This window comes from Peromyscus eremicus, chromosome 15, assembly GCF_949786415.1.
Source record: "Peromyscus eremicus chromosome 15, PerEre_H2_v1, whole genome shotgun sequence".
Classification (NCBI taxonomy): Eukaryota; Metazoa; Chordata; class Mammalia; order Rodentia; family Cricetidae; genus Peromyscus; species Peromyscus eremicus.
In genome coordinates this window covers 44,701,709-44,710,873 of record NC_081431.1, presented here as the reverse complement: position 1 = coordinate 44,710,873, position 9,165 = coordinate 44,701,709, and the positions used below count along the sequence as shown (strand labels likewise).

Sequence of the window (9,165 nt, the reverse complement as noted above, 5' to 3'; positions counted from 1 at the left end):
TTAAATTCTTAGACAGATGATAAATTTACAAAAGGGATCTTAGAGCCTCAGCTTTCAGGGACATGCCCATAAGGACTTACCATAACAATCAGTACTTTTAAATAAAAGAATAAATTCTCAAGGCACTGTTTTCAATGCTGTTCTGCAAACATCCTTGTTCCAAACCTATGCATGCAGGCACTTTAAGCCATTGCAACAAGGAATCTGGGGATTCTGACTCTTACTGATCTTCTCACATCCTCTTGAACAATGGTCTCTGAACCTCGGATGCAGGAGCTGTGATGTCGATGTATCCATCGGGTCTAAGCTCCCATAATCCCTGGATATCTCCATTGTGTCCAGTTGTGTTTTATTGTGATGTTCTGTATTTGCTGGAAAGAGAAGCTCCTCTGATAAGGGATGAAGTTATACTTTCCTGTGAGTGTAAACACAAGATTTAGAATATAGCTAAGAAGTGTGCTGGTCTAGAAAAATGGCAGTAATAGACTCTCTTCTAAGATCCGTGACCTCATTGTTCCTGAGAGCTTGGGAACTTGGCTGGGTTTCTAGTATCAGGCATGATTTCCTGTTGAATGAACTTCAAGTCCAATTAGACAGCTGTTGGTTACTAACATGTGAGTGCCACTTACTGCATCTTGATAGATATGTTGGCATTCTGGTCATTGTTGTGGTTAATAGGAGTCGCTGCTGGGTATGAAGAGAGGGTGGAAAGATTGTCAGAGCCAAAATAACAGAATGCTTGCTGTGAAAAAAAGTCTCTCATAGAATTCGCAGCATAAAAAAGACCTAAATAATGGCAATATTAATACACATACTAATACAGAATGGGAAAAATCTCACAGGGTCCCAACCCTAGACAAGAACTATAGGCAACAAATGACTACAGAGAGAGGGAAATTTAGTTTCTCCCAGCAATGAGCTCCCTAACTGGTTATCCAATACAAAGAGGTCAGTCTTGAAACCTTATACACACAAAAAAACAAAAATGGAGTAGGCAGATTGTGGTTATATATTTCTGTATACATATGCACATGCATATGCATGGAGCAACAATAATCAAAGAACAAGAGGTTATCAATGTGAGAGTGGGGGAGCATGGGAGGGGCTAGACGGGTGGAGCTTGGAAGAGGCTCGAGGGAGGCAAGGCAAAGGGGAAATTGATCTAATTGTATTTTATTGAATGTATAAAAATAAAATAATAATATTTTAATTAAAATGCATAAAAAATAAGAGTTAAAACAATTAAAAACCATCTGAGGAAATGTAGGTAGGATCTTTTAAGTTGCTAAGAAAGCACAGCTATGTCAAATAAGACACAAACTGCTACCTAAAGATAGTTCATAGATTGAACATTAGGTTCTAGAACATTCCTTTTGATAATGTGGTAGTTTTGTAGGGTAGAATTGTCTGTGTCTTCTGAATGAAAAGCACTGCAATGCATAATAAACTTAGAATAAAAATGTAGGTGGAAACAGCTAACTCAGTGCTGAAGTCTAAAAAGTTCTATCATGCCCAGCAGGTACTCAAGTCACATTAGTAAGTGATTGTGACTTTTAAGAAACACAAAATATTATTTTGTCCTCAGTGTAAGTACATTATGATGTTTTCAAGTATGGAACATTTCACAAATTAGCATGTCATCCTTGTACAGGGGTCATGATAATCTCTGTATCATTCTGGTTCTAGTATGTGCTGCAAAGTGGGGACATTTCTTTTTAAAATGGCAACAAGAAGAGAACATTGTCTGTCTCTGTCCTTCTTTTACATGCACACTAATAATAGCATTTATTGATAACCATAAGCACTATGAAGTTACTGAGTCTTGCATCCTTCACGTCATGGACTATAGACATTTGCACACATGTTTTATCAGGTGACCAGTATTAAATGTTCCAAATAGCAGGAGCTGTGTATTCAACAACTCTTCAGGGATGGTGCATCTGGCTTACAGAGAAGCCAGTGTATGTTAAGAAGAATACAGTATTAGAGTGTCAGTCCTAATCATGAACTAGTATGCATGTCTGTCTAAAGAAATGACAATCCATTTTTAAGAATATTATGAATTACATTATGCCCTGCACTGAGATATCATGGCCCACCACATCAACCATGCTTTTCTTCAATTTCCTTAGTTCCCATATCCTTCTGATATTAACAAATCAAATGAAAACCTGATAGCTGGACTCACACAAAACTCCCTGCCTCCTTTTTCTCTCCTATCCTCCACAGAAATCAGACCACTCTCTTCAGTTACCTGCTCTTGAATCTCAGGCAGAGATCCCACCCTCCACATCAGAGACCAAAGTAAAGTCATCACACGGGAGCTCCTCAGACCCCGCGGAGGCACATGTGGACACTGCTCTGGTTTCTTTGGCTATTTCGCCTATAATATTATTTACTACTCTTTCTTCCCCATGTCAAATAACTTGTAGTGTCCTTCCATCCCCCTTTTTAATGGATACTTCCCATTCATAAACAATCAGAAATCTTCCTGGATATATTTAAAACCCTTTCGTGATTCTAGTCTTACTCCTTCTTAGCAATCACATACCCGAATGAACTGTTCATTCTCAGTGTCAATGCATGCATACCTTGCTCAAAACGTTTCCCATTTACTCCACTCTGAGTCTGCCCCTTGCTCCAGTGAAATGACTTTCAGGAAATTTCACTGGTCACTATTACTTCAGTACACACAGCCAACTCACTTTATCTTCTTTCTCTCTGAACTATATGAGAGCGGGGTAGAACTTCAAAGTCAGAGTATCTTAGTTCAGATCAAGACTTCAGGACTACTAGCTGTGTGGTTCTAGACAACTTTGTTAATCTCCTGCTGTCAGACTTTATGTGCAATGTGAACATTATAAAGGACTTACACAACAGAGTTGTGTTGGAGAGCAAATTAGGGAGATGATTTCTCGTGCAGCACAGAATACATGTTGAATAAATGTTCATTTGGTTTATAATCTCCTTCCTCGATGAAGACAAGCCTCAGGTAATTCGGGCAATTATTCACATTATGTAACTGATAAAAGTGGAATCCTGATAGCCTTTTATTTTAAACTATCTTTTCAAGGATTTTTAAACAGTGTTTTTCTTAGAACTGGGAGATTCCTTCAAGACAGATGATATAGTAATTGCTGAACACTAAAATAAAGGTAATATTTCCTCCCAGGGAAATCGGACAACTTTGGTGGGAAACACCAGGATAGTGGGGGAAACATGCTCAGCAGCTAAAAGCACTTGTTGCTCTTGGAGAGGACCCGGGTTTGATACCTTCCACACTTAAGGCACTCACAATCATCTCTAACTTTGTTCCAGAGGATCTGACACCCTCTTCTGGCCTCCACAACCAGGCACACATGCAGCACAGTGCACATACACACATGCAGGCAAAGTACCCTGAACTCATAAATAAAAATGTTAGAAATAAAATAAAACACCGGGGATCCTCAGCTCTGAGGTCGAGAGCTGGGATATGAACTCACTGTGGGCAGCATTTACCAAGAGCCAAATTTCACAGCCCCAGTTCAGTGTGGACCTGCTCAAGGCACACATCCCTACAGTCCACTGGCTCTACCTCAAGAATCACAATCCTACTCTCAGAATCCTTGAATCCACAACCCTCCACCTTGTCAGCTCACAGGAAGGGAAAGTCTCTGATCTTTCGGCTCTGAAAACTGGACACAGCATCCATGGTGGGACACTCTTGCCATTGCCTTATCTTCCCCATTTAACTCCTATGGCGTCTGCATGGTAGCATTTCAGAGTACGGACTCTCTTTATCCTTCCTTATTCCACACAGCTCTCCATGGTGCTGAGGTTTGACCCCAAAGGTTCTCTTTCTGCTTGGCTTCAGCTATCAATGCAAAGACAAATCTAAACTGTTCAAGCCCTAGATCTTTCCCGAATGATAAAAATACATGCCTAGCTAAGCGCTCATATGACTGTCCCCCAGAGGTTCCCAAATTCAGCATCCTGAACACGAAACTTTCTATTGAAGACTTGTTCCTGCTTTAGAATCTGTCTTCTGTCTAGGTGTCGGAGCTCCCTCTTCTCTTACTGTGGTTGTCACAGTAAGGTGACTCCTCACTCACCTCACGATCGATCGGCCCCTATTTGTTACTTTCCTCAGCGTTGTGAGAGAACAACTGATAAAACTCACTTAAGGAAGAAAGGGTTTTATTTGACTTGCAATTTCAGAATACCATCTACTTTGAGGCATAGTGTGAGGCTGGAGTGTGAGGCAACTGGTCACATTGTATCACAGGAAACAGATAAAACCTGTACTTAACCTGCTTCCTTCTTTATTCAGACTAGGTCCCCAGCCTGCAGAATGATACTGCCCACATTCAGGATGGCTATTCCTTCCTCAGTTTGGACTTCTCTGGAAGCACCCTTATAGGCATACCAGAGATTTGTCCCCTATGCTGTTCTCAATCCAGCCACAATGAGAAGCAAGATTCACCATCATGACCACCAAAACCATTACATCCCCAGGAGAATCCCCATGCAATTGCTTCTCAGTGTTGATACCAATGTACCCACAAACAATGGTTACAGACTCCTAAACTGCCTCCTTCGATTCTTTCTTTCTCTGATTTATCACACTGAAATAAAGAAACAAAGAAGAATTCTTTAGATTTTAAGTATTGTTTAAAACACATCGAAATGACTTACCATTGGCTTTATGTCAAAGTCCAGTCTCTCAAATTGGTTTGCGAAGCCTGCATCCATATCCATCACTCATGTATCTTCTTTGGGGATTTCCTTCCTGAGGCATACTGGACTCTGCTTCCAATGTTCTGTTACTCCATGAAATGTTTTCACTGTTCCTCACTAGAATTGCCTTGTCTCCAATATGTCATTAGACAATCTGTTTTTACGTCTTCTTATCCACTAAAATGAGAATTTGAAAATGGAAGAATTGCTAATTACTTTAGCATTTAATTGTGTGCTATGATGATAAATCTAAAAAGCAATCAATGTTTTAACACTGTTATGAAAGCAAAATGTCTGCCATGATGACTTTCATCGCATTCTAAGGGAAAAATAGGAGTTGGTTATTAAGGCAAATATTCAGGCAATCAAAAAGTCTTTCATCAATGTAATAAGATCTCCTGGTCACACCGATATGTGTCTGAAATCATAGTAGTCCAATGTCAAATATACAAAAGGACTAGGTAATGTTGATAGCAATATTATTTTAAAAGATATAGTTGATTTGACTTCTAAGTATGACAGAGTATACAACTAGCCCATAGTAAGAAAACAAACTCCTCCAGAAACAAGAAACTGCTCTTTGAAGACATCTAAAGACAGCTAAAATTTCCAAGAAAAAAACATTCATGCCAAAGAACTAGAATTTCTCCAGAGATTTTAACTTAATGTCTAAGGGTGTTGAACAGGTCCATTTTCTCTGCCAAATAAAGAAGAAGAAGAAAAAGAAAAGGATAATTTTTGATTGTAGCAGAGAAAATCCCTGACACAGCAGATATAAATGATAAAGAAAATCTACTTTTATTAAAGATGAGAATGTAACACACACACACACACACAGAGCAAGGCACACAGAAAGCAGACCTCTGAGAAGCAGAGAGGGGCTCAGGAAGTCAATGTTCATCTTATCCTGGGTGGTTGGGGGATGTAAGCCTCTTCGGTGGGCTAGAATTAGGTCTTCTATCCTTAATTTAGGATTGGTCACTTTAAACAACAGAAAGGAAATTGGTAGGCCCACATTTCTGGCAAATCTATCCTAGCCCAGCCTTGAACATCTTACTTTTATGGAACACATTAAGTAGTCTTAAATGTATGTTTTCCTGTGGGTATTGTACAATTACATTAAAGTTCAAACTTGGATTCTTCAATATCTGTTAGTCTGTGTGTATTTATATTTATTTCCCTAATTTGGGGCCATATAGTTTACTTCTTGTCTATTTTGTAACTTTTTTTTTCTGAATGGTGGATGTGATATGCTGATAATTTTACACTCTCCAGGTCACATTCTGTTGCTCAGGGGGAGACTTGACTTGTATTTGCCAGGCATAATTGACCATTCAGCGTATTTTGTGCTTGCCTTTTTCTTGGTGTCTAGCCCATTAGGGCTCTTCAGTACAGGTCTAGGTCATCCTTTCTGTCACCTCTCAATCAGTGGATCTTAAAGGCCTTATTCAATGCTGAGAAGTTGCCAATTTTCCTGTTTGACATTTTGGTCTCTTAAAGTTCTTTTCTGCTTCACTTCTCAGAAACTGCCCATTTATAAATGAAATTTAGGAAATGATAACTGTTTCCAGAAGCAATTTCATCCTGCTTTTAGGTTACACTTATTTGTGGTTCTCTTTTGCTTCAGCATCTTGGATCCTTGCTAGTCAGTCACTTCTTTTTCTCTCAGGTCTGAGGAATGATTGCAAACCAAGATACCGTTCTTTATGGGTATGCACCAATAACTATCACTGAAAAGTAACAACGAAGCACTAGAAATTAGGCAGATTCCTGATAGGCAGGATGATAGGAAAAGGGGCCACAAATAGATGATAAAGATGACAAACATCTAGCTTTATCTTCACCGTACAGACTTGACACACAGGCCCTGCACCTTCAGAGAAAGACCTGGGAGGCCTTTTCTTCTGCCAGTAGCCTTCCCTGTCAACAGATCTTCCAAGGATTCCAAGGACTAATGAAATAGTCAATCTCACTGTTCAGTACCATTGATAGAAGGAATCATATGCTTTGATGGTTCATCTTTGACAGGATCTGTCCATCTAGGAAACAAGGCTCTGGGCATGCTTATGAAGAACTAAGTCAGGTTAGCCTCTGCTTATGTGTAGGGGATTATCTTCATTAGACTAATGTGGGTGGGAAGACCTTCCCACTGTGGCTAGCACATTCCCTGGGTTGGGATCTTGGACTGCATAAAAAGGAGAAAGCAGACTATGGACAAGCATTCACTTATCATTGTTTGCTTTTTGACTGCAGATACAATGTGACCAACAGTCCCTAATTCCTGCTGCTGAGATGGCCCAGGAGTAATAGGCTATAGCCTTGAAGTTTAAGTCAAAACAAACCCTTCCTGCCTAAATTGCTTTTGTCTGGGTATAGTATCACATCAACAAGAAAAGAGTTTAAAACATATGCCTTAACAACTTAGTGAGACCATACCTCAAAATAAAAAACAAAAAGAAACAGCAGTAGGGGATATTTAGCATATAGCTCAGTAGTGGAACAATTGCCTAAAAGCTCTATGACTCAAAAATCATAGGAGGAACAATAATGAGATATAAAAAATTAAGTATATGAGTTTCAAGGAGGGCGATTACAAGAAAACTAAATTTTTAAAAATGTGTATATCATTCCAGGTGGTGGTATCACAAGCCTCTGATCCCAGCACTTGGGGAGGCAGAGGCAGGCAGATTTCTAAGTTCAAGGCCAGGCTGGGCTATAGAGTAAGTTTCAGGACAGCCAGAGCTACACAGAGAAATCTTGTCTGGAAAAACAAAGAGAACAAAAGTGTTCAGCATTTGAACAAGTACTTGACTTCCAGCTATGGGAAGCAGTTTACTGTGACTAGCAATGTTCTTTCTTCATGGTGAGAAGCTTGCTCTGTGACCTCATTGCCTACTACTCTGCACCACATGCATGAACATTCTTTCTACTCTTAGAATAAAACCATGCCTATCTCTGCCCCATGTATACGGCTCCAGTTATTTGGAATATACTACTCTACAGAGCACAACGTGACCAATGTCATCTCATGATTTACAGGCAGATCTTAACCCCCAAAACTAATTGACTCCCTTGCCCATATATGTCTATCATGTCAGACTAATTTACTCACAGCCCTTCCAGTATTTAATGGCTGTTCCTTTGGCTGCTTGTTCCTTTTTATTGAGTTGTTCTCTCAACCTACTCTTCATGGGAATTAAAATACTGATTGCCTTGTTTGCCATCATGTCTCAGTGCTTACAAATATTTAGTATGACATGTAGTACACACTTGATACTGCTTGGATAAACTAAACTGTAGGTAGATATGCACACCACTAATTGCATGACCTAATGCTGGTAGCTGTCTTTATTTATTTGTTTATTTATTCTCAGAGAGATATGCTTGTCTTCTGTATCCTTCAAGTACTATGCACTTTTCCACTGGCTTTACAGCTTTACTATCTCTTACGCTTGTGCTATCTGAATTCATGTATCTTTGGAGATGCATTATATCTTACATCTTACACTTAATTTTTTATTCATTACTTTCTCAAAATTAGCTCAGTTATTTGCTTCTATATAAATACAGAAGTCACTTGTCTACTGTTATAATTAAATAACACCAACTTGTAATCTATAAAAAATGGGGGTCCTTTCAGCTCATGGATCAAGAAACCAGGTAACCCTGCAGCGTGGCAATGGAAACTCCATGCCTGGGAAAGGAAATCACATGTCAAGATAGAGTCAGCATGCTAGCCCAGGCCTCTCTTGCTGTTCTCAAGAAGCCACAACTAATGCTAACATGAGGAAACCATTCCAGCGATAGCAACAAGCCTATAACTCCTTGAAAATAGACAATTTTTATATTGTACCACATAACATATTAATGAACTCTATTATTTAACCTACAGATTGGATGGTTATAGAATCTACTATGAATTGAACATAAGAGATTAAAAATGAAGACATGGTGACAATATATACAAATTAAGAAAATTACTGATAATAGGGCGGAGAATAATGCTCTTTGACCATCCAGGGTTTATTGCTGCAATCCCTCATCAAGATTCTTCTTGGTGGAAGGGTTCTGGGGGTCATTTTCAGTTCAATTTTCTCTATATTGAAACAAATGGGGTGTAATATTCTAGTGACTGTGCGAGTCTTTGACTCACTTCGCTTTGGTGTCTCCCAAACTGAAGCACTCTACTTGAACCAGAATGGATAGATTGTGGTGACTGGTATTTTCTAAACAGTCTGAATCCCAGCAGGCCTCTCAAGTTTACTTAATTAAACCTAAATTTTCCCCCAAATCCTTTCTAGCTGACCTAGTCCAGATTGATCTGCTTCCAGAACTTTCTGTGCATCCCTTTTAGTTTCTGATACATTGAGTAACAAATAACTCTTCTGAAAACGTACAATGAATGCTTGTTTAATTTACCAAGGCAATTTAGTTTTTTTAAGTGTA

At 39.1% G+C, this 9,165-nt stretch overlaps 1 pseudogene; it reads right to left on the bottom strand.

Moving 5' to 3' along the window:
- Positions 1–1,606: 1,606 nt before the first annotated feature.
- Positions 1,607–1,707, bottom strand: LOC131925927 (U6 spliceosomal RNA; annotated as a pseudogene).
- Positions 1,708–9,165: the final 7,458 nt, after the last annotated feature.